The sequence below is a fragment of the Schistocerca serialis genome, unplaced genomic scaffold, assembly GCF_023864345.2.
Source record: "Schistocerca serialis cubense isolate TAMUIC-IGC-003099 unplaced genomic scaffold, iqSchSeri2.2 HiC_scaffold_1261, whole genome shotgun sequence".
In the NCBI taxonomy this organism is placed as follows: Eukaryota; Metazoa; Arthropoda; class Insecta; order Orthoptera; family Acrididae; genus Schistocerca; species Schistocerca serialis.
In genome coordinates this window covers 306,970-332,758 of record NW_026047471.1, presented here as the reverse complement: position 1 = coordinate 332,758, position 25,789 = coordinate 306,970, and the positions used below count along the sequence as shown (strand labels likewise).

At 41.2% G+C, this 25,789-nt stretch overlaps 1 pseudogene; it reads left to right on the top strand.

The window, feature by feature from the left end:
- The first annotated feature begins 2,515 nt into the window (after nucleotides 1–2,515).
- On the top strand, nucleotides 2,516–2,632 carry LOC126438178 (5S ribosomal RNA; annotated as a pseudogene).
- Nucleotides 2,633–25,789: the final 23,157 nt, after the last annotated feature.

Below are 25,789 nucleotides of genomic sequence, written 5' to 3'. Positions count from 1 at the left end.
GCCTCCCAGAAGAATTAGTCAAGAATCTACGACCAAGAGGACCAAGGCTACCCAGGTTATATGGTCTACCCAAAGTCCATAAGGATGGGGTTCCGTTGAGACCTATTGTTAGTGCTATTGGGTCTCCTACATATCGGTTGGCAAAATACTTAACCAAATTATTAGCACCTATAGTCGGCCACTGTAGCCATCATATTACTAACTCAAAAATGTTTGTTGACATTATAAAGCAGATGAGGATAGGTCCGAATGACATCATGATCAGCCTAGATGTGGTCTCTTTGTTTACAAAGGTTCCAGTGGAAGATACGTTAAAAATGTTGGCTGCTCATTTCTCTCCTGAAATACTGAAGTTATTTCGACCCACTTTGACGACCACCTATTTTTTGTATGGTGGAAAATATTATGAAATGATTTACGGAACAGCCATGGGTTCGCCACTGTCACCAGCCATAGCTAACTTCTTCATGGAGGATTTCGAAGAACGAGCGTTGAACAGTGCTCCCTTACGTCCATCCTGCTTCTTCAGGTATGTTGACGATACATTTTTAATCTGGCCACATGACAATGAGGCACTGAACATTTGAATGGTATACATCACAACATAAGATTTACAGTGGAGGTGGAGGAGGATGGAAAGTTACCCTTCTTAGATGTACTGGTGGAGCGAAAATCAGATGGACGTCTCGGACATTCTGTGAACAGAAAACCGACGCATACAGATTTATATCTAAACGCGCGTAGTTTTCACCACCCAGCTCAGAAGAGAGCTATGCTGAACACCTTGGTACACAGAGCAAGGACTATCTCGGACAAGGATCATCTCGGCTCCGAGATGAACCATCTGACGACGGTATTCATAAAAAATTGTTATTCTGATCGTGATATCAGATCTACTCTGGCGAAGAAACCAAGAAAGGATGCTGTTCGAACAGATCAAGAGGACCAACACATCGCGCGGCTACCATTCTGCGGTGCAACGACCAGCAAGATCGGCAGAGTCCTGAGCCGGCAAGGAATCAGACCAGACTTCCGGCCACCCTGAAAGATTAAGGAAATGCTGCGACCCGTGAAAGATAATCTTGGCCTGAGAGTACCGGGAATTTACAGCATTCCTTGCGAGTGTGGCAAAAGTTATGTGGGCCAGTCTATAAGAACTGTCGCCGATCGCAGTGTGGAACATTAGCGTCTCCTGAAATACAGGTATCTCGAAAAATCAGCGGTGGCTGAGCACAGTTTGTTAAATAAACATAAGATTTTATTCGATGAAACAAGACTACTTGCTCACGCTTCAAACTATTGGGACTCTGTCATCAGGGAAGCAGTTGAAATTAGACTGTGAAAATAATTTCAACACAGATTCCGGTTATGCTCTCAGCAATGCATGGAAGCGCGCAATTGATATAGAAAGAGCGCAGAGGCAGACTTCTTACATTCCCGGCACTTCTCCGCCTGTTGCGATGGATGGCGCTGCAAGCAACGCTGGATAAAGCGCGCAATCAAAATTTATGGATATAGAGGCCGCCACCTCAGTACGCATCGATTTCACCGTGACGTCATCCAGCCAATGAGAAGCCGTCCACTGCTTACAAAAGCGGAAGCCTCACCGGTCCACGACAGTCAGTTTTACCCCTGACGACGACGACGGAGGTAGTCATCGAAAGCTTGGGATTTTATCCAAATTTGACGCGGCAAGTAAACCGAGAACTTTTTATGCAAGGACTCCGTCGCGAAAGACTTCGTAGTCATCCTAGATATGCTCTCTAACGTTCATGTCTGGAGAATATGGTGGCCAGCGGAAGTATTTAAATTCAGAAGAGTGTTCCTGGAGACACTCTGTAGCAGTTATGGACGTGTGGGGAGTCGCATTGTCCTGCTGGAATTGCCCAAGTGTGTCGGAATGCACAGGAATGGATGCAGGTGATAAGACAAGATCCTAATGTACGTGTCACCTGTCAGAGTGGTATCTAGACATATCAGGCTTCCCATATCACTCCAGCTGCACACGCTCCACGTCACTACAGGGCCTCCACCAGCTTGGACAGTTCCCTGCTGAGATGCAGGGTCCATGGATTCATGTCTCCATACCCGTAAAGGCCCATACGCTCGATAAAATTTGAAACGAGACTCGCCCAACCAGGTAATAAGTTTCCAGTCATCAACAGTCCAATGTCGGTGTTGACGGGCCAAGGCGAGAAGTAAAACATTGTCTCGTGCAGTCATCAAGTGTACACGACTGGGCCTTAGGTTCCGAAAGCCCATATCGATTATATTTCGGTCGCTGAAACATGTTGATGGCCCATAACTGAAATCTGCAGCAATTTGCGGAAGGGTTGTACTTCTGTTACGTTGAAGGATTCTCTTCAATCGTCGTTGGTTCCGTTCTTGCAGGATCCTTTTCTGGCAGCAGCGATGTCCGACATTTGACTTTTTATTGAATTCCTGCTGTGATGAAATGGTCGTGAAGTGGTGGTACGGGAAAATACCAAATTCATCTCTACCTCGTCGATGCTGTGGCAACGGCCTTGCCGCAGTGGATACACCGGTTCCCGTGAGATCACCGAAGTTAAGCGCTGTCGGGCGTGGACGGCACTTGGATGGGTGACCATCCAGCCGCCATGCGCTGTTGCCATTTTTCGGGATGCACTCAGCCTCGTGATGCCAATTGAGGAGCTACTCGACCGAATAGTAGCGGCTCCGGTCAAAGCGAAGCATCATAACGACCGGGAGAGCGGTGTGCTGACCACATGCCCCTCCTATCCGCGTCCTCACCTGAGGATGACACGGCGGTCGGATGGTCCCGATGGGCCACTTGTGGCCTGAAGACGGAGTGCTTTTTTCGTAGATGCTGTGTCCCATAGCTCGTGCGTCGACTGTAATACCACGCGCAAACTCACTTAAATGTTGGTAACCTTCCATTGTAACACCAGTAAGCGATCTAACAACTGCGCCAGGCACTTGTTGTCTTAGATAGGTGTTGCGACCACAGCGCCATATTCTGCCTGTTTACAAAACTCTGTGCTTGAACAAAGGCTGTACCAGTTTCATTGGCGCTTCAGTGTATATGGAACTGGTTCGTACAAGTTTTTGTTACCGTTTGTTGCATTCGTCTTCGTCTTTCTTTCGTCACATAACGAAGGTGACGTAACCATTTTCTCTGGCGCTTCAGTGTAGTATAGAACTCGATCCCACAAGTTCTTCGTAAGGTTTGTTGCATTTTAGCCTTTCTTTCGTCACATAACTAAGGTCACGTAGCCCTGTTCGGCTGCTCTGACCCATTACATTCTGCTGAAGTCTGCTGCGTGGCTCGCCAGAAACGCCGATGTAGGGTCTCTCCCTGACCCAGTCTCGATGACGAAATGTTTTAATTGTGGCCGCCTCGTGTCGACATTGTCGCAATGTAACGAGAGAGCTTCGCTCTTGGACTTTGAAAATTTTACCTGTTTTACTGCCCTGTACAAGTTTTTCATGCAAAAATGTGGTTGATAAATTGGCTGGAAAGTTATTTATTCTGCTGTGAGAAGTAGGAGGTGCTCTTCCCTCTACAATTCTGTTTCGTTTACGTTATCTTGCAAGGACAATAGTGAATATTTACGTCACACCCAGCAAGAGTGTGAGAATGGACATAAGAGAACTACAAATGTGGGTGATTACTGCCTTTGGTCAATAGCTGTAAAAATTGTTCTCATTTAGAGCAAACTCTCCAAGTGTGTGACATTACAGTTCATACCACCCGGAACCACTGGAGAAATTCAGCTTCTGGATGTTTGCTTTTTCAGTCCGTATAAAACATTTTATGGCACTACCTGCAGCTATGCTTTAAAGGATAGCCAGTTTCACGATAAGCTCCACGACAGACTCACATTTGGTGGCATGCCTTCATATTACATCTCTTCTCATCTCCCCATTACACCAATATGGTTTTGAACATTTCTTGAATGTCGAAGATGTCCATTTTTTGAAGTGTAATGCAAAGGTCCCATAGAAGGTTGATATCTGAACCTCTCAGACACTCACTTTCTATCGTCCTCCTGATGCACATGATGACTCATTAGCAGTCTATATTTTTCCTGTCATTAACGTTAACACAAAATTTTCAAATGTGCAGTACTAAATAGTGAACTGGACACGCCGCACTCAAAGGCACCAGACTTTTGTCGTACGCAGTTGTCGTGGAAAGTAAGGACTTTATAGAAGATACGTTTCATTCCCATACCTCCATTAATTCCTAGTACCACCTGAAATATTTATTTCCCGCAACCTGTTCATTATGTCGAAATACTCTGTCCTGGACGTACAACCTGAATATCATATCATTAGTCTTTCGAAATAATCTGATATTCAAGAAAGGTAGGAAAAATACAAAATTTACAGCCGGCTGTTATACAACTGACAACGGCAACGATATTTCCAGTCAAGGCGAAAGGTGTCCTCACTCTTTTCCCAAGGAAATCAAAACCGGAAACAATTGTGGAAGCCTCCATTGTCTATGCAGGCTACGTATCTCAAGCGATGTGAGACAGCAGTGAAAGTAATTGTTCGCCAGGCTGCAGCGAAATTAGCCGCGTTCTAATTTAGCCTCGGGGATTTTTTGGTGTGGACGACGCTGTATTGTTTTTGGCCGCATCTGGAATGAGGAAACTGCAACCGAAGCTACAAATTGCTTTCTGAAGAAAGAAGGGAACCACCGCACAGTCGTGATTCACTCTCGCTTACACGTAGACACCTACTTTTTTCCATTAAGGTGGATAGATATTTACCGTCTTTGCCTCCAAGCAACAACTTTTCTGTTTCATGAGTGGCAAATAATTAATGCTTTCAATGTCTCCGAGAGTTATGTTCATGGCGATTTCACTGTGCGCCAAAGTCTCACTGGACCATTCTTTTTTCTGGAAACCCCTATTGCTCCTCAATGAGTCGTGTGTTCTTTACTGAATGTAGGCACGATTTGTAATTATTATATGTGGTTAAAAATAAAGGAGAGGAACAGATTGAAAAGTGGTAGGGAAAAGTTTTTCCAGACACCAAACTTGGGAAAGCACAGTCCTTTCTGGGAAATAAGATAACACGGGATGAGAATGTGAGGAACACTACCTTCATCCACGGAATTCAACCAATGTCTAGCAGTAACATAATAATAAGCAGGAAGTTTTCAAAAGTGTATATTGTCTCCGAGAGTTATGTTCATGGTGATTTCATTGTGCACCAAAGTCTCACTGGACCATTCTTTTTTCTGGAAACCCCTATTGCTCCTCAATGAGTCGTGTGTTCCTTACTGAATGTAGGCACGACTTGTAATTATTATATGTGGTTAAAAATAAAGGAGAGGAACAGATTGAAAAGTGGTAGGGAAAAATTTTTCCAGACACCAAACTTGGGAAAGCACAGTCCTTTCTGGGAAATAAGATAACACGGGATGAGAATGTGAGGAACACTACCTTCATCCACGGAATTCAACCAATGTCTAGTAGTAACATAATAATAAGCAGGAAGTTTTCAAAAGTGTATATTAGGAGCACAGACTGATTTGGAAAATATACGAGGATTTGTTAATTTAGAGGAAAATAGAATAGGTATATTTGAAATACAGAGTCACAGAAGTACATTAAGAAATATGTATTTCTAAGGCTCGTTTCCTGTTCCGATATCAGTCTAGCCATCCCTAACGTGGTCGCGTCTTGTTATTCTTGCTTCTAGCATCCAGTTAATATATTCTAGCCGTTTCATTCTCTTTTGCTCTGTTAATTCGGTTACTCAGTAAACACCCAACTTAGTACTCATGTATTCATGTGTTACAGATCGTGCATGATTAGCTAGCGGTAAAGCAAGCGCTTGTAAATCAAGAGGTCGCGGTATCGAATCCCTGTGGGAACTTCGCAAATTTTCAGCCTGCTTTCCTCTCAACAATATGTGGAGTCTCCGGATCACGTGGTTCGGATTTCGCGTTGAAGTGTAGGTTGTCCTTTCCCAGTTGTATAATTATGATAGGTTATGGACACGAGAGTGCTCCAATTGAAAGTTTTACACTCGGTCATTGAACTCTCGAAATTATCATCATCGTTTCTCATTAATCCTACAGACTACAATCTTTGACACGCTTTCAAATTTCGCTGCTGTGGCTTATTTTCTCAGTATGTTTAACTTTCTTATTGTCCACAATGTAACTGTATGTCAAGTTGCAGCCCTTACTTCATAAAATTTAATTTTTGTTTTCACTGTGCTACACATCATCTATATTTATTTACGTTCGTATTTATATGTCATTCGTGATGGCAGTGTACCTCACAAATAAACAAATTAAAATGAGAAACGTGTTGTAAAACATGACCATTTAGCACAATTTTGGAGCGTATAGTGTCTTTTCCTTTAAATGCTATGATTTTCGTATGACAGATGTTAAAATTGTAGCCCTTACCTGATCAACGAAATAATTTGCCTTTGCAGAGCGTCTCTACCCTCTAGTAAAATTATTTGGTTGTCATTGAACATCATGGTGTTCATTCAGTTATCTGGTCCTCTTTTGAAACGTCGATACCCCGTTTTTCATTGCATAACAGTGTTGTCGATACTGGTATTAAAAGAATATGTGCCTTAAGTTAAGCCATTATGTTACATGTCTATAAAATTTTGTAGTTCCAATCTTCTGCCTATAATTTTCATTATGAATTTCATTTCTTAGATGTTTAATAACTTGTATTAAGTGCTTGGGATACAAGATATGACGTGTTCAGAGGCAACCTCTGTGACTAGTAAATTAAAAGATTTGAGTCCCTGGTTCGAAGCAGCCAATGCTTAAGATCTGAATAAAAAACAGCAGCAATGGCAGCCGAAGTCTTCAGTTGTAAGGAGTCATGCACGTTCTGCAAACGTCATTGTCTGAGAGGGCGGAGGAGTGGACAGAGTTTCAAGGTTTAGACCACCCTCTTGTCCTTGAGGACAGCATTTATCAACGACTTGATAATGCAGAAGATATTAAAATCACGGCCATAATGACACATAATGTGTATCCACGGGACATGGGCTACTCCTTCATTCGGATACCCAGAAGAAACTGCCATAGGGAGGTGAAATTGAGAGAAAGAGAATAATCAACATAAAACCAACATTGCACGAGACAGAATTTGGAATGTAAAAAGTCTGAATGTTGTTAGAAAATCTAAAAAGGGAAATGCAAAGTCTCGGTCTAGATACAGTGGAAGTCAGTGAAGTGAAATGAAAAGAAGATAAGAATTTCTGGGCAGACGAGTATATGATGAGAATTTCTGGTCAGACGAGTATATGATAAAGATTTCTGGTCAGACGAGTATATGATAAAGATTTCTGGTCATACGAGTATTTGAATTCATCAACATGAGCAGGAAATGATGTGACACGAGTAGGATTTATCATGACCAGGGAGGTAGGGCAGAGACTAAGATTCTGTAAATAGTTCAGCGATAGGATTACGCTCATCAAAATCGACGGCAAAATAACACCAACGGCAGGTACATGTGACAAGCAGGGGATGAAGGTAGAGAGGAACTGTACGAGGGTATTGAGCGTGTAATTCAGTACGCAGTGAGAGAAGAAAATCTAATAATGATGGGTGAATAGAACACTAAAGAACGGGAAAGCGCTGGAAGATAGAGTTACGGTGATATATGGCCTGGGTAGCAGGAATGAGAGAGAAAGAAGTTGTGCAATACAGTTCAACTAGTGACAGCGAATATGCTCAGAAAACTCAAAAGGTTATATACTTGGAAAAGACCTGGAGGCACGACAATATTTCAGCTGAAGATGGCTAAATGTTTGTCATCCGAAGTATCATGGCAGGATGTCAACGTAGTTCAGTTGTAAGCCCGAAACCTCATAGAATACGCATTGCGCCAGGAATACTTCAATCACAGATTACAGCTGGGTTACATGAGCAGACTAAGTTTTAGCAATCCGTTATTGGACTTTAAGGTACATAAAAGAGTATATATAGATAGTAATTCAGTAATTCAGTAGTGATGGAGCGTGGAGGTTACTAGAACCGTCCCAAACAGTCGTTATCGGAAGGAGTCTGATACTGAAGTACCGAGGAGTGATAAGACGCGTTTGAAGATAATGCGATACTGAATGCTATATTATGCAATTCAGTTTAAGAGAAATTGACATCTCTACTAGGGTACAAGGGAGGTGACAGCGCAGAGATCTTGGGTAAAACAAGAAATGTTTAAATTAATCGATTGCTGAAGCAAAAATAAAAAAAAAAAAAAAAGATTATGAAAAGGCAGGACTACATTAAAAGAAATCACTAAGGTCTGAAACGTGTGAAATGTGTAGGAAGTGCAGGAACTCATAGATGAAATATAAAGGAATTTAATATAAATGGTCATGAGAAGGACTGATTTAACATATGGGAAACTCAAAACTACGTTCGGGCGTTGCATTTTTACCATCGTAGCTGCGTCCTGCTCTATTTTTCGGGCGTTGCATTTTTACCATCGTAGCCGCGTCCTGCTCTATTTTCCTGGGTCTGGACTTCCCACCCTCTCGCACTCATCCCCGCCCTGTGGTTGTCTCCCTGCCATGAGTTCGCTGCCCAGCATGGAAAGACACTGCTGCCTGCGCCCAAACAGTACGAGCCCTCGCTTTCTCGCTCTCCACCCCTACCGACACAGAATCGCAGTGGGGAAAGAACAATCACACACAGTTAGTACTTACTGTCTCTGTAATCACTGTCATATCCGACCTTACGACTCGAAGTACAGTTGTCCTGTTGTATGTATCCTTTGCATACCACTTCATCCCATCTTTATGGGTGGGATGTGGCTAGCCAGAAAGGGTAGGCACCTTTCAGTTTATTACAGAAAGCAGCGGATCCCATGCTTTTTTCGTGCTGAAGCAACTGTCTCTATTAATTAAATTCATCGGCATGTGCATTTCAACTGCCTCTTGCACCACTGGGTAAACGCTAAAATTTCGACGTTTTCGTACAGCATAGACTGATAACTATTAATGTAGCGCTCTACATAGCCAACTGAATGGGCCGGTGTATCTGCAGCATTCCACACGTCTTCCATGGACTGTACGAGACGTCTATCCAATATATGAAAGACCACACTCGCAGGGAATCTTGTAAACTCCAGCCAGAGCATAATTAAAATATTTGTGGGATTAGTAAATTTGATAAGATCGTCTTTAAAATCGTTGTTCATGAATAAAATTTTAAAGAAAACAGATTTTCTATCGTTGAAGAAGAGATACGTTTTACCCGTTGAAAACTGGACCCGATTTCCAGACAACTTAATTGTCTGTACCTGATGATATCTGTGGAGTTACCCTACAGCCCCAATCTCTCCCTTTTCCTACTCTCGAATTCCAGGCACCCATGACTATTAAATTTTCGTCTCCCTTCACTACCTGAATAATTTCTTTCATCTCATCATACATTTCTTCAATTTCTTCATCATCTGCAGAGCTAGTTGCCATATAAACTTGTACTACTGTAGTAGGCGTGTGCTTCTTGTCTATCTTGGCCACAATAATGCGTTCACTATGCTATTTGTAGTAGCTTACTCGCATTCCTATTTTTTTTATTCATTATTAAACCTACTCCTGCATTACCCCTATTTGACTTTGTATTTATAACCCTGTATTCGCATGACCAAAAGTCTTGTTCCTCCTGCCACCGAACTTCACTAACTCCCACTGTATCTAACTTTAACCTATCCATTTCCCATTTTAAATTTTCTAACCTACCTGCCCGTTTAAGGGATGTGACATTCCACGCTCCGATCCGTAGAACGCCAGTTTTCTTTCTCCTGATAACGACGTCCTCTTGAGTAGTCCCCGCCCGGAGATCCGAATGGGGGACTATTTTACCTCCGGAATATTTTACCCAAGAGGACGCTATCATCACTTATCCATACAGTAAAGCTGCATGCCCTCGGGAAAAATTACGGCCATAGTTTCCCCTTGCTTTCAGTCGTTCGCAGTACCAGCACAGCAAGGCCGTTTTGGTTAATGTTGCAAGGCCAGGTCAGTCAATCATCCAGACTGTTGCCCCTGCAACTACTGAAAAGGCTGCTGTCCCTGTTCAGGAACCACACGTTTGTCTGGCCTCTCAACAGATACCCCTCCGTTGTGGTTGCACCTACGGTTCGGCCATCTGTATCGCTGAGGCACGCAAGCCTCCCCACCAACGGCAAGGTCCATGGTTCATGGTGAAGGAGCTTTGCTATTTGGGGAGCAAAATAACTGGTGATTGTCGAAGTACAGAAGAAATAAAATGTAGACTGGCAATGGCAAGGAAAACGTTTCTGAAGAAGAGAAATTTGTTAACATCGAGTATAGATTTAAGTGTCAGGAAGTCGTTTCTGAAAGTATTTGTATGAAGTGTAGCCATGTATGGAAGTGAAACATGGACGATAAATAGTTTGGACAAGACGAGAATAGAAGCTTTCGAAATGTGGTACTACAGAAGAATGCTGAAGATTAGATGGGTAGATCGCATAACTAATGATGAAGTATTGAATATAATTGGTGAGAAGAGGAGTATGTGGCACAACATGACAAAAAGAAGGGACCGGTTAGTAGTACATGTTCTGAGGCATCAAGGGATCACAAATTTAGCATTGGAGGGCAGCGTGGAGGGTAAAAATGATAGAGGGAGACCAAGAGATGAATACACTCAGCAGATTCAGAAGGATGTGGGTTGCAGTAAGTACTGGGAGATGAAGAAGCTTGCACAGGATAGGGTAGCATGGAGAGCTGCATCAAACCAGTCTCAGGACTGAAGACCACAACAACAACAACCCTACAGCTGCTGGAACTGGGCAGATGGCCACAATGAGACTGACTGCAAAGTTCAGCAGGCATGAGACGTCGTCACAGCAACAAGCTGTTGATCGACACTCATTCAGTATCTTGATGAGGCTACGATGATGGCTTTTTGGTAATCAATTGAACTTTGCACCTATGTGTGCAGTGTGCTCCTGCGATTTGATTGTGCCGGTGTAGTATGTTCCATCTCTTTCGATTCGCTTTGCGGTGCGCGGGTTGGTGCGCCCTCTGGGATTCCGTGCGGGAAGCCGAAAGGGAGTCTCGGCCAGAGAGAGACGAGCGGGCCTGGGCGGAGCGATCGCGGAAGTCGCGCCGGCAAGTGGTTTGAGTGTGGCAGCTGCATTGGGGCCGGCCGAGCAGCGGAACTGGAGGTACTGCAGTGACTCGCTGTCGTTCCTTCTGTTTACGAGTTCAACCTTCCTCACGCTGTGGCTACGGGCTGGTGTTATTCTGGCTATCACCTTATTAGCGACATTTGGTTAATATTGTTAAAGGTGAGCTGTTAGTTTGGTGCATCTTCATCTGGTGGAGCTACAGCGTATTCTGGCTTGTGCTGTTGAGCAGTGAGTGTTCGCACGTTGCGTGTCGAAATACTGACGTGTGCCCTGGTTGATTTACGTATGAACTGGAGTGCCTGTGTGGGCTTGTTTGCTTAAATTGTTGATGAAGTGTTTCACAATACCCTTACTTGAGTGTCTTTAAATTGCATTTCAGTTTGTTACTGAACTTATGTCAGTTAAGAGAAGCCGAAATTGCCACGCTAGTCAAGTAAAGTTAAAATTAATTCAATCTTAACCACAGATAGGAATAATTCAAGGCTAATTGTAAGTTCCATGTGTGTTTGTTTTTTTGTCCTTTTCTCTTACTCACTCCTGTTGAGGGTTAAACTGTTTTGGAAACCTCTTTGACGTCATTTCACGGTATGGTTTTAGAAAGAGTTCTGTGTGTACTGTTGTTAACGGCTCCTGTTGCAGCGGGGTTTCTGGCCCACACATCTGCCGCACGCCAGGGGTTCAGTGCCAACCCCCAACAGTGCGGTAACTTGTTGTCAGTCCTTTCCGAATCAACGTCTGGCCTAAGACTATTGATGGAGGCACTGTCTTGTTAACTTGTCTGAACTGAATGTGCTAGCCTTGTAAAACATAAGACTATTGATGGAGGCACTGTCTTGTTAACTTGTCTGAACTGAATGTGCTAGCCTTGTAAAACAGTTCATTAGTGATTCTGTTTAAGTAGTGCTAGGGCACTAGTTATTCTGGACCGGACTGTACTTGGAATTAATTGCATTGTCTTGGCAAATCGGTGTGCTACGTAAGATTATAACACAAGCGCCATTGTCGGTAATGTTTACCCATTAAGAGTTGGTTTGTGGCACACAACGTCACGTGAGACAGTGCTGTAGTGGGCAGATATTGCTATACGTCTGTGATATTATTCCTGTAAGCCATTGTGCCCATTAGGTTATGTAAGGCTTAAATACAGAGACCAGTTTGGTAATTTTCTGTGTTTCGTAATAACATTTTAGAAGAATTAAAATTTTGGGAAACGTTTAAATCTCATATTTGCAGATTGTTTGATGTTAGATAATTTCTGGACGATTCATGTTAGATCAGCTGATGTACATTTATATTGAACAAGTTTTATGTCAATATGTTGTTACCAGTACCTTGCATGAATTTTCTTGCGTAATAAATTAAATTTTGAGTTCTATCCTCAATTTGTTTCTCAGCCTTCCACTCCAGCATCCCCTGTGTCCTGCTCCCAACCATATCACTATGCTAAAGATTTTGCCAAAACACGCGTTCATTAGCTCCGTTGAAGAATTTGTTCGATCCCTCTCCATGGATTTAGGAGAGGAAACAAGTAAAGCTTGCCGAGCTGCTATGAAGGATCGTCCGCCACGGAATAATATACCTTGTCTTAGGGGTGGGAAATTGCCTCTAAAGGCGGAAGAATCAGCAATGATCAACGACATGTGGATGCAGAAGGCAATGGAAACCACTGCATTAAAGACACGTAACGTATATCCACAGGACATGTGGCCTGTAATTGAAGAAGTGTCATGATGATCTCTCCATTGGCAAAAGATTCCGGAATAGTCCCCCATTCGGATCTCCGGAAGGGGACTGCCAAGGGGGAGGTTACCATGAGAAAAAGATTGAATAATCAACGAAAGGATAACGTTCTACGAGTCGGGGCGTGGAATGTCAGAAGCTTGAACGTGGTAGGGAAACAAGAAAATCTGAAAAGGGAAATGCAAAGGCTCAATCTAGATATAGTAGGGGTCAGTGAAGTGAAGGAAGACAAGGATTTCTGGTCAGATGAGTATCGAGTAATATCAACAGCAGCAGAAAATGGTATAACAGGTGTAGGATTTGTTATGAATAGGAAGGTAGGGCAGAGGGTGTGTTACTGTGAACAGTTCAGTGACCGGGTTGTTCTAATCAGAATCGACAGCAGACCAACACCGACAACGATAGTTCAGGTATACATGCTGACGTCGCAAGCTGAAGATGAACAGATAGAGAAAGTGTATGAGGATATTGAAAGGGTAATGCAGTATGTAAAGGGGGACGAAAATCTAATAGTCATGGGCGACTGGAATGCAGTTGTAGGGGAAGGAGTAGAAGAAAAGGTTACAGGAGAATATGGGCTTGGGAAAAGGAATGAAAGAGGAGAAAGACTAATTGAATTCTGTAACAAGTTTCAGCTAGTAATAGCGAATACCCTGTTCAAGAATCACAAGAGGAGGAGTTATACTTGGAAAAGACCGGGAGGTACGGGAAGATTTCGATTAGATTACATCATGGTCAGACAGAGGCTCCGAAATCAGATACTGGACTGTAAGGCGTACCCAGGAGCAGATATAGACTCAGATCACAATATAGTAGTGATGTAGAGTAGGCTGAAGTTCAAGACATTAGTCAGGAAGGATCAATACGCAAAGAAGTGGGATACGGAAGTACTAAGGAATGACGAAATACGTTTGAAGTTCTCTAACGATATAGATACAGCAATAAGGAATAGCGCAGTAGGCAGTACAGTTGAAGAGGAATGGACATCTCTAAAAAGGGCCATCACAGAAGTTGGGAAGGAAAACATAGGTACAATGAAGGTAGCTGCGAAGAAACCATGGGTAACAGAAGAAATACTTCAGTTGATTGATGAAAGGAGGAAGTACAAACATGTTCCGGGAAAATCAGGAATACAGAAATACAAGTCGCTGAGGAATGAAATAAATAGGAAGTGCAGGGAAGCTAAGACGAAATGGCTGCAGGAAAAATGTGAAGACATCGAAAAAGACATGATTGTCGGAAGGACAGACTCAGCATACAGGAAAGTCAAAACAACCTTTGGTGACATTAAAAGCAACGGTGGCAACATTAAGAGTGCAAAGGGAATTCCACTGTTAAATGCAGAGGAGAGAGCAGATAGGAGGAAAGAATACTTTGAAAGCCTCTATAAGGGTGAAGATTTGTCTGATGTGATAAAAGAAGAAACAGGAATCGATTTAGAAGAGATAGGTGATCCAGTATTAGAATCGGAATTTAAAAGAGCTTTGGAGGACTTACGGTCAAATAAGGCTGAAGGGATAGATAACATTCCATCAGAATTTCTAAAATCATTGGGGGAAGTGGCAACAAAACGACTATTCACGTTGGTGTGTAGAATATATGAGTCTGGCGACATACCATCTGACTTTCGGAAAAGCATCATCCACACAATTCCGAAGATGGCAGGAGCTGACAAGTGCGAGAATTATCGCACAATCAGCTTAACAGCTAATGCATCGAAGCTGCTTACAAGAATAATATACAGAAGAATGGAAAAGAAAATTGAGAATGTGCTAGGTGAAGATCAGTTTGGCTTTAGGAAAAGTAAAGGGACGAGAGAGGCAATTCTGACGTTACGGCTAATAATGGAAGCAAGGCTAAAGAAAAATCAAGACACTTTCATAGGATTTGTCGACCTGGAAAAAGCGTTCGACAATATAAAATGGTGCAAGCTGTTCGAGATTCTGAAAAAAGTAGGGGTAAGCTATAGGGAGAGACGGGTCATATACAATATATACAACAACCAAGAGGGAATAATAAGAGTGGACGTCCAAGAACGAAGTGCTCGTATTAAGAAGGGTGTAAGACAAGGCTGTAGCCTTTCGCCCCTACTCTTCAATCTGTACATCGAGGAAGCAGTGATGGAAATAAATAAAAGGTTCAGGAGTGGAATTAAAATACAAGGTGAAAGGATGTCAATGATACGATTCGCTGATGACATTGCTATCCTGAGTGAAAGTGAATAAGAATTAAATGATCTGCTGAACGGACTGAACAATCTAATGAGTACACAGTATGGTTTGAGAGTAAATCGGAGAAAGACGAAGGTAATGAGAAGTAGTAGAAATGAGAACAGCGAGAAACTTAACATCAAGATTGATGGTCACGAAGTCAGTGAAGTTAAGGAATTCTGCTACATAGGCAGTAAAATAACCAATGACGGACGGAGCAAGGAGGACATCAAAAACAGACTCGCTATGGCAAAAAAGGCATTTCTGGCCAAGAGAAGTATACTAATATCAAATACCGGCCTTAATTTGAGGAAGAAATTTCTGAGGATGTACGTTTGGAGTACAGCATTGTATGGTAGTGAAACATGGACTGTGGGAAAACCGGAACAGAAGAGAATCGAAGCATTTGAGATGTGGTGCAATAGAAGAATGTTGAAAATTAGGTGGACTGATAAGGTAAGGAATGAGGAAGTTGTATGCAGAATCGGAGAGGAAAGGAATATGTGGAAAACACTGATAAGGAGAAGGGACAGGATGATAGGACATCTGCTAAGACATGAGGGAATGACTTCCATGGTACTAGAGGGAGCTGTAGAGGGCAAAAACTGTAGAGGAAGACAGAGATTGGAATACGTCAAGCAAATAATTGAGGACGTAGGTTGCAAGTGCTACTCTGAGATGAAGAGGTTAGCACAGGAAAGGAATTCGTGGCGGGCCGCATCAAACCAGTCAATAGACTGAAGAGCAAAAAAAAAAAAAAAAAAAAAAAAAAGAACCTCGAAAGAGCTCAAGTTCCCAGAAAACTCATAAAACTGACACAGATATGCACCCAGGAGACAACATGCATGATGAAAGTAAATGGAAACATATCAAAGAAGTTCAAGGCCAGAACTGGAGTGCAACAAGCAGACTGCCTCTCCCCACTCCTGTTTAACCTGGTACTGGAGAGAGCCCTGAGAAAGGTAGCAAGCCTAGAGACATGAATACAGCTGGGAAGAAGGATCAACACCCTGGCCTATGTGGATGATGTAGTTTTAATCGTAGAGAAAGAGCGAGACCTGGTTCAGATGACAAGAACATTAATGGAAGAGGCAATGAAAGCAGGTCTGAAGTAGAATATGGATAAGACAAAATACCTAGTAGTTAGCAGTGAAAATTATTACAGATCCATAAAGGTGGAGGACAGAGTCTTTGAAAGGGTAAAATTCAAATATCTTGGGCCTATACTCAATGAAAGGAACGAGAGGGACCAGAAAATTACCGCACGAATACAAGCAGAAAACAGATCAAGTTTTGCTCAGGGAAAGCTGTTGTCCCGGTATCGAGATCCTCAAAGACCAAGATCTATAAGACTATAATACAACCTGTAGTCTTATATGGAGCAGAGACCTGGATCATCACCCAAAAGATGGAAAGAAAACTCCTGACATTTAAAAATGCCAGATTTTTGGGCCAGTGAAGGATGGAGATGAATGGAGGAAAAGAAGGAACTGTGAATTGCAGGAGCTCTACAAGTCGAATGACATCGTGGCAGTGCTCAAAGAATGAAGACTGAAGTGGTATGGACACTTAATACACCGAGAAGGCCAGATCATCAGGCAAGTAGTGGAGAAAGATATTAGAGGCAAATGACCACGTGGAAGACCACGACTCCGATCGATTGATCAGGTCAGAGAGTATACGCTGGAGCTGTCTGAAGAAGAATGCATGGAAAGGACGCTGGAGGACGCTGATTGGTGAGGCCAAAGACCGACTGCAGTCTTTGTGGCCAACGCAGTAAGTAAGTTATTTTTTACTATGAGCTGATTAGCTCCTACACAGACCGCGACGAAAGAAAATATAGAAGAAAATAATTTATTTATGAGCCACGTTTTAGGTGAGGTACTTACACGTACGACATGGACGTCACTAGATAGACTATCAGCGTCGGTGAAGACCTATGAGTGTATAATTGATTGCTGATGCCAACAAACCACTCTCACTTGTAACAACACACACAGGTTAGAAAGCAATGTACATGTTTGTGGCGTTTCGTTTTAAATCTGAAATCCTGGTTTAATTAATTCGTCGTGTATTCAGTACTTCGTGCTTCCAGAGCGGTTTGCTTTGTGAATACGTATGCACGGAGATATTTCTGTTTTGGAAGAGTTAACCTATAGGCCTCATTATCTTGGGCACATGGATCAACAACAGCGACAAAGAATGCGCAGTTCAAAGTGTGTGACTTTAGTACGACTTTCATTACAAACACGGCGCCGTTGTACGCTGGGTTTTAAGAGCCCATTTCGTTTGTTACTGCCGGGTTTCAGCTCTGTGTCAGCTCTTACGCAGCATGTCATGCATACATTGGATTTTATGTCATAACAGTCTGCACCGGCTTTGAGCATCTGAACACTGGCAGCGAAACAGCTTTGTGACATTCGCATTGCGTATAGCGGGCCGGTTGCTTGATTAAATTAAGGCAGTAGTAGCGAAATATTTTTTATCACGCTAAACAGAATCTTTTTCCTATTGCACAGCCCTTTTTATATGACATGTTTTCAGAGTTACGACCCCATTTATTGTACATGAATAGTGAGTAAGAAAATATTTCATCAGTGCAGTGGTATGTAACAGTTCCACGTCGTACAGAAAATAGAAAAACTTTAAGTACACATAGCTAACACTCAAATAAGAAAAACCGTTCAAGTATAAGATTTAGTTAGTGTTAAATACTGATGTTTGCTTCTATGTAAGATGACAGCAGACTCATAATTGGTTATGTAAAATAATGTTCATGTCCTAGAGTTTTCGCGGGTGCATGTTGGAATCACTTTACGTACTTGCAGAAAACGTTGACATAATTGTGTTAATGAAGGACGTATGTATTCGCAAAATTTGGTTAAACAACGTAACACAGAGCATGGGGATACATGATTCAAAACATTATCGACCATTGAGCACTGTTGAGACTGTTGACAAAGTTACGGATACAGCATTTTCATAATAGAAGAGGCTGTAATAATAATGTGTGGTGTCAATTGTAGAACATCCCGCAGAGTCTACTTCAAAACTCTTTTGACAACTTCACACACACACGCACACACACACACACACACACACACACACACACACACACACACACACACACACACACTCACTCACACACACATACACATACACACACGTGCGCGCGCGAGCACTCATATTACACGGGGTGTCCCATTTATCTTGACCACCCTAAATAACTGTTTGTCCAGACGAAAATTACAAAAAGTTTCAAGCAAATGATCTTTAGCCGTCAGGGGTCATCAATCAGCATGATTTCCTTCGTTGTAGCTTTGTTTTTTACAAATATATGAACAGCGGAATGGCTTTTTTAAATGGCACCCTCTATATTTTTCCGGTAATTCTCTTCCATTCCTAAAGACCTATTCAAATAATTATCAGTGAACCATTCACTGAAACACAACGTTATTAAGTACATAACATGACGTTGACACTCCCAGCGCTTAGTGCAGGTACTCGGGTAATGGAACACATACACGTGCTCACGTTGACAGAGGACAAATGTAAACATAAGTAGAAATGCACACGGGTCATTGTGTCAACCATCGTCAGTTGAAGAGTTGTGCGAGTAGAATGTACACCAACGAAGAGAAGGTAGAAATTCTACTCATCTATGGGGAATGTAAATTTGCAGATCAGTAATTGCAATACTGTTTTCTTATGCACGGCTAAATTTAGTTCAGTAGTTATATACTGTTTTGTAGAGTAGGCATACAGTAAAGGCCGTCATTCCTACAATCTGCATCGACATAACGTTTATTGTTGTTGTTGAAGGTATGCGAAATGCTACGCAGGCAGCGGAACTGTACAGAGAGTAATACCCCGACAAGAACCCACCTTCCGGACGGATGTTTTCTCGTCTTGTTGCGACGCTTCAGGAAACGGGAAGTTTCAACCCATGACAACGCAATCGTCGTAGCACACGCACAGATGAAGCTGCCGAAGTTATTGTTCTCGCTTCCGTTGCTATATATGAATCTACATGTGAGCACACGACAGCTTGAACACGAGATTGGCATTCCTAAAACCAGTGTACATCGTATTCTTACACGTCACCGGTCATATCCTTACTATGTACACTTACACCAAGAAATGCATGGGAATGATTTCCAGGATCGTGTACAGTTCTGTCAGTGGGCACAGCAGTAAATCCTCGCCAACCTGAACCTCTTCTCGAATGTTCTATTTACCGATGAGTGTTCCTTCTCAAACAAAGGACAGTTAAATACAAAGAACATGCATTATTAGTCCAGCAACAACCCACGATGGCTTAGGCAGGTGGAACATCAGCGTCAATGGAGAGTTAACGTCTGGGGTGGGATGATTGGTACTACAATTACTGGCCTTTATTTCATCAATGGTAGTCTAAACAGCACAGCGTATGCCAACTTGCTAGACGTATTCTTCCTCCTGGATGCAGTGCCGCAAAGAACCAGAATGCTTAAGTGGTATCAACACGACGGATGTCCAGCAATTGATGTCTTGTGTACACGTCGTTTTCTGAACCGAAGGTATCCTGCCAGTTGGATTGGTCGAGGAGGAACAGTTAATTGATCTGCTAGGTCCCCTGATTTAAATCCTCTGGACTTTCTTCTTTGGGGATGCGTTAAAGATGTTGTCTGTCGCGATATTCCAACAACTCCAGAGGACATGCAGGAACGTACCGTGCTTGGTTGTAGTTCTCTTCAGCAGGCAACACTGGAAGCAGTAAATAATTCTTTCATTCAACGAGTGCACCAGTGTATCGGTGTCCAGGGTCACCACTTTGAGCACCTTTGAATGTTCTGCTCCTGGGAAATGGGACAGGAGAGTCAAAGTCAATTTTGTGTTATGTTTTTACTTGGTTTTCATTTATTTTCTGACGACTCCAGCAAGTGCACAAGTTTGTGATTCCGGGTTCAAAATCAGTGTTGTGTTATGTAATTAATAACGTTGTATTTCAGTTAATACATTCTTGAATAAGAAATGAATTACCGAATAAACAATACAGGGTGTCATTTAAAAAAGTCATACCGATGTTCATATCTTTGTAAATAAACAAAGATGCAACGAAGGCAATCATACTGATTGATGTCCCCCTGACGGCTAAAGAACATCTGCTTGAATCATTTCGTAATTTGAATCTGGAGAAAGAGTTAATTATAGTGGTCAAGATAAATGGGACACCCTGTATATGCCTTTTGGTATTACTATAATTTCTTTTTCTCTACGTAATGAAATAAACATTAAATTAGGACCATGAACATTCTCTTCAAAGCCTTCGCAAAGTCAACATTAGCGGGAAAAGAAGCCAGGTACATGAATTCAAATCAGTCTGACAAAGCACATTAAATGTCATGCAGTTAATATGGTGGAGTTAAGACTGAATTCAATCGCTCTCTTTTGGGCAACAGTTTCTAATCCCTTGAAGTTATTCACAGTTAACCTTAAATTTAACGTTTTTGATTATTTTGTAGCTAGAACTAGTACTGTACCACAATAGTGTTTGATAACGTTAAGTAATTTCATTGAACTCCACTTAAATGTAATTAAATTTACGTCTCTGACCTTTTTTTGTCCAAGAGACCACATTCCGCGGGATACATTTAGTACGAATAATTGGCTTATACGTGGACCATTCTGGTAATAGTTTCCTTAACAGTAATTAGCCAGAACGCTAATCTCTCTGTCTCCCTCTTCCTACGTGGAGGTTAATGATCGGTGTGGCAGAAAGATCTACCTCCTCCGCCGCCAGCTACAAAAAGGCACACGTCGTCCCGTATATACTCTGAGGAGCTGACCACGCTCGTCCGGTGACAGGGGCGACTGCCCATCATGTTCATTATAGCCCAGTGTTCTTGAAATATCCGGTGTCAGCGCGTCTCTCCAGTTCATACCACCTGCGGAGGGCTCAGTTGGCGATGTATCCTGAATACGGAGTAATTAACGTGTTATAAACAAAACGAGCACATTATTCATAGAGCCAAAGAGTTCATGCAATATCTGCATAATGAAACAGTGTTGTTCGCTCTCATGTATTACTGTAATTGTGAATGAACTATTACCATATCTGTAATGCTTGAGATAACATGTAGAGACACTATTTGCTCTTATGAATTACTTTACGCGGGCAGATGTAAAGAGTTCCTTGAACATTATATTTTCTTTCCTGATAAAAGAGACCTACATAGAGTGGGAGTTTAAAGTATTCATAACTGTAGAAATATCTCTGACAAGTGTTTGCTTCCTTCGTGTGGCTACCCTCTCCTGTCACTTCGCTTGTTATCTGCTCTCCTCCTGCTTCGCATCTGTACAGACGTTTATAATTATGTAAGTTAATGTCCATAATAACAGTTACCAGAAAACAGATATATTTCATTGTGTCTCTTCATTTTCTTCTGCCATTAATGCTATATATGTATTTTAACAACCTTTCCTTTGGAACTGTCGGTGAGTTTGTTTCATGATCAGTATTAGCCGGCTTCGACATGATCAGGTTAGCCACGGCTATCTGTTCGAGATAACTACTAATTGTAATAATTACATAGAGACTGCTTGTTTTTATAATTTAGAAGTTTGATTTGCCAGTGCCAACAATATTGACGCATTTGAAATACTTGAAATTCACAATCCCAGAATAATTAACCAAGCCAGCTACTTCTAAAACACAATATTTTGTATTTTTATTTTAACATTTAATCTGTGCCGTCAGTGTAACATTTGATTACAAACAAAACAGGTCTGAATACTTTAAACTCGAAATGTAGGTCATAATTTGCAATAATTATCAGTATTTGTAATTGGTTTTTGCGCTGAAATTTGATTACCTTCAAACTGTGTAACAATTTTGGTGGACCCCTAAACATATTCAAAATTAGCATAGTAAGCTTATCCAGATATGTAACAGTTAGTGATATAATTAACATCGTAATCTAATCCAAGTCTTTAATAGTTAGGTATTCTGCTTTACACATGTGAGGTGCTGAATACTTGTTCTGTCGTACTAAAACATACATAAGAAACTGCTCCTCGCTACCCTTAAATTAAACGACGCTATATGCACAACGGAAGATCCGCTTTGCAACAATCCACGCTGTTACCCAATACGGATGTGTTTATTTGTACAAGGTATTTTCCAGTATTGAATGGAAACTGCGAAGTCGCTGGGTAATGCCAATCAATAGTTTACTTCAGAAACACTTTCATGTTTAAACTAGAGGAAAATTAGGTCGTTAAAGGGCTCACAACATAATGTGAGTTTTGAGAGCTTGCGTCTTTAGACTAACTTGTCATTTACGCCCACTTGGAGTCAAGCATGTAACACAGAAAAAATGCTAGTACAACAGTGCACATATTCGTCTAAGTATTTCAACAAGAAATCTTTTACGTTCCTGGACGAAAGGGGATGAGACAGGAACTTCCTGAACACATGAGTGGCGAGAAATCAATGGCTGTCCGTTAACTTAGATTACGTCAAGTCCTCGTCACGTTACTACTATTTGAACACACCGAACCATATTACTGAGTCCTCAGAATCAAAGTTTTAATCTACGTAATAATGAATTTATTCTTCTTCTTCTGCCTTTCATAGATAAAGCATTTAGTTGTCTTCTGCTCCCAGTTTCATCCTTTAACAGCCTGTTCTGCGTCAATATTTCCTTTGGGATTATGTTGCAAGGCCATTTTTGGAATCCTAGCCTCATCCATTCGTTACAGATGTCCCTTCCAATTTTGTTCACGGTCTTCTCTTTTGTGGTTTACTGAAAAATTAATTAGTTCTTGTCTAATATTTTCATTAGGAATCCTGTCCAACTTAGTGCATCATTTTAATGATTTTATAAAATTACTTTTTACTTCTTGAACATGAGTAATGCCTTTCCTCTTCAAAACATAGGATTCTCCGCCATACAGTTCACCAGCCGTAGCCATGACCTAATATAATTTCATTTCTGACCCTCCACGTGTATATTTTAATTTTCTACTTATAATGTCACATATACTTTGATATCTTTGGAATTTAATATCTATATCCTTATCTTTGTTAAAAGTAATGTAGGTCTCTAGGTATGCTGAACATGTTCCATAATTGTGATCTTCGACTACACGTTTTCTTCGTACTGGGTAATTGCCACGGAATGACGTTGTCTTAGTTTTATATACTGCTGTCTTAAAATTATAATTCTTTCCAAGTAAGTTTAAAAGGTGGATTGAATTTTGTAGTTCGTCTTCAGACTTTTCCATTAATGTGTAGTTGTCAGCATATTATAGAGGTTCTTGTGAATATGGTTCCGATCTGGAACTCCTTCCGTTTCCAGATGGCATCGTATCTATTATTATTAAAGAGAGTAAGTGATAGGATATAGTCTTGTCTAACTTCTTGGTCTATTAAAATATTTTCCCCTGTGTGATTGGGTATGACAAATATACTGTAAATTCCATTACACAGCATCTTGACGCAATTTATAAAATGATTTTGGTATCCAAGTTTTGCCATAATTTCATACAGGCTAATTCTATCTTTATTTCTGCGAAAGTCAGATAAGTTGGTAAATTAAATTTCCTCTATCCTGTATTAGCTGTGACACGGTAAATACGAGTATACTATCGATACATGATCTTCCTCTTATGAAGCCGTATTGTTTTGAAGAAGTAGCTCTTCAGTAATAATCTTTAATCCGTTATTTAATCTGTTTCGTAGGCGCTGTTCAACATACTATTATAATTTGAAGTTTTGCTGCGATTCTCATTTTTAAACAGTGGTAACACATTTGCTTTAACCCAAAATTCTGGAATTTTAGTATTTAGCAAGCTGGTATTTATTACATATAAAATTCTCAGCTTAAGCAATAATCAACCACCTTCAGTCAATTCTATATTAATTCCGTCACGTTCTTGATATTTTTTCCAGTTTTCTAAATAACGTAATCCGTTTCTTGAAGTGTAGTTAAATATGTATCAATGTAATCAGTTATATTTTCATAATGGTACTTGCCTTGGATTATCCCATACATTCTTGTAATATCCTGTCCATTGTTCCTGAATTGCCACATGTTTCTCATATTCGTTTCAGTGTCTTAAGATTTTGAAAGTGAAGTCTTGCCTGCCATGTTCTATCACTGCTACGATTGTAACACAACTGTCTAGATGAATCTTTCTTATCAGTGATTTTGCTTTATTATTCATCAGCCTGTAGTTTTCTTCCGTTCGGTCATTGGGAGATTGCAGAAAGCACTCGTAAGCTCTTTGTTTATTTTTAATTATTTCTTAAATTTCTCCGTTCTCAATTTTAATCCAGTTTTCCTTTTGCAATGTTTTCCTACGGCTTCACCTGCTGCTTTATTTACAAAATATTTTATATTTTCACGTTCTAGGTTCATATCACTTTGTAGTGTGTATATTAAGTAATAACTCAATCTATGTTGGCAGGCATGTGATTTACTTACTTTAAAGCTGCTTCGTTTGTCTCTGTCTGTAGATGATGAGCCCTTGCGTCTCTTCCATCTGGTTAGTTGTGTTGTTTTGACAGTAACCAAAAATCACACTTGCTGAAAATACCACATCCGAGGAGAATTTTAGTGTCTTCCACTAAAGAATCAGACTTCTTATTCTCTACAAAATAATGTATCTCCTCTTTAATTAATGAATAACGCCATTTAAAATTAATCAATTAATTTTTATGGCGTTGGCGCTATACACAGCTAGATACATTTAACATGTGGCTATTACATTTCTGAAGATGCAAACAGCTAATTCGTGACTTTAGTATTCCGCCAAAAGCATATTACAAAATACTACAGATTGCCGCTTGCGCAAAAGCGACCGTACGCTGAAGTGTAAATCATAACATGCTTGAAGTCCGCTTTCTAAAAGTGTTGGCGTCGAGGTGATCCTCACGTAGCAGATGGCAGATGTACTAGTACTATCACATAGTCCTTCCGGGACGCCCGAACTGTGCGCGATGAGACGGTGTGTGTACAAGCGAACGGCGAGAATGTACCTTTACAATTAATATGGCAGGCACGTTAGGAGTGACTATATCATCTGCATGTAGCGTTGATTTGGTGAGGGACTCTGAGTATTCTACCTCCCATTCCTTCTAACAGTATCGGCATTACGTCGTAGTTATTCTGAGACCACAAACTTGATTAGGGAGCCACTACCTTCTTCATTTCATGTCCCATACGTGACATGCTCCAGTTGCTTGTAACGTAAGCATAGATTTTGATCCGTTGTCTGCTGATAGAATAATGCTGTTTGCAATACTTCTAACGCTACGTGCCCGATTGGATTTCTGCATGGACAGATTGTGAAAGAAGCCATCAGGCCACTGTCCGCGAAAGCAAATCGTCAGATTAAAGACTTCAACAGCGGAGCAGCCGCTTGACAGCTGGGGGAAAGAGCACAGCTGAAATTGGCAGTCTCTGAAGGGAATGTTATGCTACTGTCTGTCAGACAAATATCTGACACGAAACGTAAAACGGCTGTCACCGAAGCAGCAATCTGAACGTCTTCTAATATAACCACACAGGTGTTGTAATTATTTTCTTAAATATTTTTAGACTGATTCACTGATTTGCGCCAGTATCATTTGCTACACCCTAACAGCTTTTGATCCAACCACCCTTATTTTGTTATTTAAGTTTCTGCTTCAGAAAAATAGTTCAAATG